Below are 5,000 nucleotides of genomic sequence, written 5' to 3'. Positions count from 1 at the left end.
AGGCATGTCCGGATGCGTTCTCTTCAGTAGACTGTGCATGTGCTGTCCGAAGGGGTTCAAAGAGCATGCGTCCTACAGGGAAATGGCTGCTGACCAAAATGTACACAAAAAACATCCCCGACGATTTGGGGAATTTTAAGATACTAATAGTGGGGCTGGAAGGATTGCTTTGTTAGACTGTTATGGAGATTTCTTTATTATTGAAATCCGCTGCTGTAAAAGATACTTACAGGCAGTTTTGTGAAACCTCACGGGCGCCTCAGAAGGTTGATGGAACTCACAGCGAGTCGGTGGAATTTTTGTACATAAACTTAACGGAAGTTATTATTTTGTACCAAGCCGATGTCTTCTCCAAAGGGTTGTAGTATTGTAGCAACGTGACATGAAGTTAAACAACAATGTGGCTGTGGAGAAAATGAAGGAAAAGTTAAACAAAAAAAAAAAAGATTCCGCACCAGATAATGGCTGCAAGAGGCCAAGGGGCATGGTCACTATAAAGTTTCAACAGGACATGTTAAAAGCTACCCGCAATGAGAAACAATGTTTGGATTTTGGAACATTAATAAAAAGCAAACACAACAACACTCCAGCACTGCATGATGGAAGATGTGAGCATCCAGTGAAGGGAAAATTCTGGGACTTGTTTTTTTACACAATGCAGACTAACACTAGGCTAAAAAAAAGACTGTTTGCAACGATGTACATACGGCTATTATTTTGTTAAAATTCACTGTTTATTTAGCCGGGTTGGTTGGTGGGTGCTTGTCTTTCATAACCCTGACCCACACACATTCATGGAAAAAGGCTGGTCTGAAACGCCGTAGAGATTCCAGAACGTCAGCCATTTTGAATGTACCAACAAGTGAAGGAATTATTAAGAATTGATTTCAACATATTGTCATGCAAACTCATATTTTGAAAACTGATCGTCTTAAATCAGTTTTCTTTTTATGTTCTCCATGAATTGTTTACAAACTGGCTCCAAACATATCACTTCTTATCGGCCATTCAAGATTATTGTAAGTGTGCGCCTAATATAATTTCACTTTGTCACTTATCACCTCATACACATTTTAGTAAGAATAATTCAGTATCAATAATATGTTTCTAACCACAATGTTTAGGATAATACAGAAAGCAAAATACATGTATGTAAAACTTTACATTTGTATTGTTTTATTTTGGCTCGTGGTGTCCCGGTCTTTCCTCCTGGATATGGTTTTCATGTGTTTAAGAGCTGATATGTAGGTTAGATGTTTTGTTGTCATTTTAATAGCACATGACTAATTGACATCCTGTGCTGAATACGTACTGTAATGCCAAATAATGTATCTCAATGTATTTTAAGAAAAATAACAATAAAATACACTATGTGGTTTGGCATTGTTTACGGAGCAACGGTGCAGAAAGATATATATATACATCCATGCATACATCAGTGGGTGGGCCATGCGTTTTCTACCTGTGCTTCATGACGCCACAGCTACAGGTTATTTGTTTCGTGTAAACGCCTTATTCACATTGCAATATTTGACAAGTGAAATAAAATGTGACATGAAGCCTATGATACCTGACATGACACCTAAAAATACACTAACTGCAGAGTGCAGATACATTAACACGCGCGTGGCCCGATGTAGCGTCATTAACGGATAATGCATGTAGTCAACATCGTAATAACCACGAGAAGAAATTCACAAGAACCTGTCACCTTTTTTAATAACACAAACACTGCACACAAAGGAAAGTCCTGTAAAATGCGGGTTATAGAGCGTATTCACCCACCTGACCTACCCATAACAACAAGCTTTGGCGGCCATGTTGGGGTCCATGCACGGCATTGTTTTGCTGTGTTTTATGCCGCTCTTCTTAAGAAATGACCATTATATCCTGAAGGAGACACAGTTTCAGTTCAAAACGGCGTCTTGTGATTATTGTACTGTGCCATATTGTTGATGTGGGACTAATATTTCAGAATATGATCAGCTCAACAAGACAGGCTTGTACTTCAACTTGTCCAGCTTCTCACATGATGCATCTAACTTACTTCAGCTTCACTCGTGTATGAGCCTTAGGACTGTTCTCATGTGTTTCTGTTCATACATCGGGTTGTGGGCACGTTTTCATTCACACACTCTCATCACTAATCTCCTTTTGCTTTTTCACCAAGCAAAAATCAATGTCTTTCACTTGCGCAAAGGAAACTGTGGATGGAAACTTGGGAGGAACATGGCAACTCCGTGGGGCGATGTCTGCCTTTACTCTGTGATTCATTTCAAGGTAAAATAAAACACTGGCTACATGGGAACAGATCTCAGCACGGCAGCCAAACAGTCACTGCTGGTCCTGAATGAGCTGGAAGCGGCTTCATCCAGACACTCGTCCTGGAGCCGGAGACAGCTGTGAGACTACGGAGAATAGTATGAACCCAGACACGGAGAACAGTATGAACCCAGACACGGAGAACAGTATGAACCCAGACACGGAGAACAGTATGAACCCAGACACGGAGAACAGTATGAACCCAGACACGGAGAACAGTATGAACCCAGACAAGCATTGTGAATATTTGCAACGCTTATGGTGTAAACACGGCATAAGCCTGCAGACTTTTGCACGCCTTGAAACTTTCCTGTGTGTAAAAACTTGTCTCCAGAACGATGCAAGATCCATTGCCTGCACTGGCGGCAGGCGATCCGCGTCTAACTGCTCATCTTGAATCAGAAAAGGATGGATTTCAACCACTGAAATCTTTCTTTGGTAACGCAGAAGGACATGAGGTTGCAGGGCTGTCGCATAATCAGACAGCGGACACGCTAGGTCAACTTCTTCTGACATTTAATAAGTGGAGCCCAAGATGGCGCGATTGAGATGCTGACGTCACGTAAATACGCTCTACACAGCGCACTCTGGCTCGCGAGCTAATAGCGAGCCTGGTCTCTGCCACTGCTGCTAAATTTAGAATCAGAAAAATCCACAAATGAGCCGCACGTTAGGGCTGTGCTTTGACGGTTTCACGGTATCACCAATTACACAGTATAGTCAGCAAGTTGTGTTAAACTGTATCAAGTGCATGTAACAACAATATTATTTCACAGGTTGATGTTGGAATCCTCAACCTTTAGTTATGCATTTAACTTTATAACAACAATTTATAACCCACAACTAACACTGTTTAACAGGGTTAAACACCACAACACAACACTTTGTGACACAAAGCGTTTGTAACACTAATAGTTGTACGTTTAAAAAATTACAAAGTCGCATTGCATGCTGGTTATAACGCGCAGGCAAACAACAGGAAGAGTACATATTACTGTATTGGTATTGAGTAAACGACCTGTGGCTCAAAAGTTAAATTAAAATCTTAAGTTATGAATCTTAACCTTTCCCTCCGTCAAACTGACGTAACGTTACTGTGAATAAATAATAAACTAATAAAGATCGTTAGATCCTCATAACCTCGACGGAGAACTCGGAGCCAGCGAATCGTTTAAAAAGTCCTGCCGTGTTCAGGTCTCTCTCACCCGGCAGCAGAGGGCGCTGACGGGCCCTCTGCCCGGCTCATCGTTCCCGCAAGCAGGGATTCAAACCGTCGGTAACTCTCTCAGTCGGCTGATTCTTGACAAACAGACCAGTTTGAAACTTAAACAACTAACTTCAAGCCAGAAAACATCTTGAAATTACATTTTGTGACTTAACAACAGTAGTATTCAGAGACCGTCAACTTTCAGTTTTGATTTCTCCTCTGCCATTGTTCCCCCTTTAATGGTGCCAAAACGGAGAAGATGAATTCCTGCCTTTCCGTTTCCTCTTCTGAGCCTATGCAGGTCACGTGAAAAGTGATCCAAAGATCCGTATCCGGCCGGTGGACGAATTGTTCACCTCCTGACCGAGTCTTCGGATCAACGATTCGTTCTTCTGCCGGAGACTCGTATCCGGCAGAAGAACAAAACATTTTGCTTTTGCGTCGCAGATCATATTTTTTTTTTTTAAAGAAAATCTCTGTTAAATACAGTCCAACATGACAATTTGTATGGTTTTAAATTGTCATTTATTATGAAACCTCCATTTAATTATCACGGCAAAAAGGGTAAAAGAGTCCCCTCAAAGCTCGTTCTTTGCCAAAAGTTGTTGATTGAAACCACTCAAGTCAATGAAATAATGCACCAAGTAATGGTAAGAAGAACACATTTCTGATTTATCTGAAAAATGTTGTTTTATAAATTCACTCTGTCAATCCGTCTCCAGCCACTAATCCAACTATATCATTTTCTGAAATTTTGATTCCTCCATCTTTTGGGTTGTTGTGGCCGAGTGGTTAAGGCGATGGACTAGAAATCCATTGGGGTCTCCCCGCGCAGGTTCAAATCCTGCCAACAACGACACTTTTCAGCTGTGTGGGCTAAACCAACAAGACAATCATTGACCTCCTTTCTGGCACATTTCAGGTCGAGTTGTGAAAAAGAGCCCCCTTAAAGCTTGTTCTGTGCCAAAAGTTGTTGATTGAAACCACTCAAGTCAATGAAATAATGCAACAAGTAATGGTAAGAACAACACATTTCTGATTTATCTGAAAAAATGTTATATAAATTCACTCTGTCAATCCGTCTCCAGCCACTAATCCAACTATATCATTTTCCCCAACTTGGATTTAACTATCTTTTGGGTTGTTGTGGCCGCGTGGTTAAGGCAATGGACTAGAAATCCATTGGGGTCTGCCCGCGCAGGTTCAAATCCTGCCAACAACAACACTTTTCAGCTGTGTGGGCTAAACCAACAAGACAATCATTGACCTCCTTTCTGGCACATTTCAGGTCGAGTTGTGAAAAAGAGCCCCCTCAAAGCTCGTTCTTTGCCAAAAGTTGTTGATTGAAGCGACTCAAGTCAATAAAATAATGCAACAAGTAATGGTAAGAAGAACACATTTCTGATTTATCTGAAAAAATGTTGTTTCTAAATTCACTCTGTCAATCCGTCTCCAGCCACTATTCCAACTA

At 41.1% G+C, this 5,000-nt stretch overlaps 2 non-coding genes across 2 annotated transcripts; both read left to right on the top strand.

The window, feature by feature from the left end:
* The first annotated feature begins 4,303 nt into the window (after positions 1–4,303).
* On the top strand, positions 4,304–4,385 carry trnas-aga (transfer RNA serine (anticodon AGA)). Its single transcript has one exon. It is a non-coding gene; the product is annotated as a tRNA-Ser (tRNA).
* Positions 4,386–4,669: 284 nt separating this feature from the next.
* On the top strand, positions 4,670–4,751 carry trnas-aga (transfer RNA serine (anticodon AGA)). Its single transcript has one exon. It is a non-coding gene; the product is annotated as a tRNA-Ser (tRNA).
* The last annotated feature ends 249 nt before the right edge of the window (positions 4,752–5,000 follow it).

This window comes from Clinocottus analis, unplaced genomic scaffold (assembly GCF_023055335.1).
Source record: "Clinocottus analis isolate CAN_PGR_092001 unplaced genomic scaffold, fCliAna1.0.p SCAF_43, whole genome shotgun sequence".
Lineage (NCBI taxonomy): Eukaryota > Metazoa > Chordata > Actinopteri > Perciformes > Cottidae > Clinocottus > Clinocottus analis.
The sequence above is the reverse complement of the archived record's forward strand: the minus strand, read 5'-3'. Positions and strand labels throughout refer to the sequence as shown.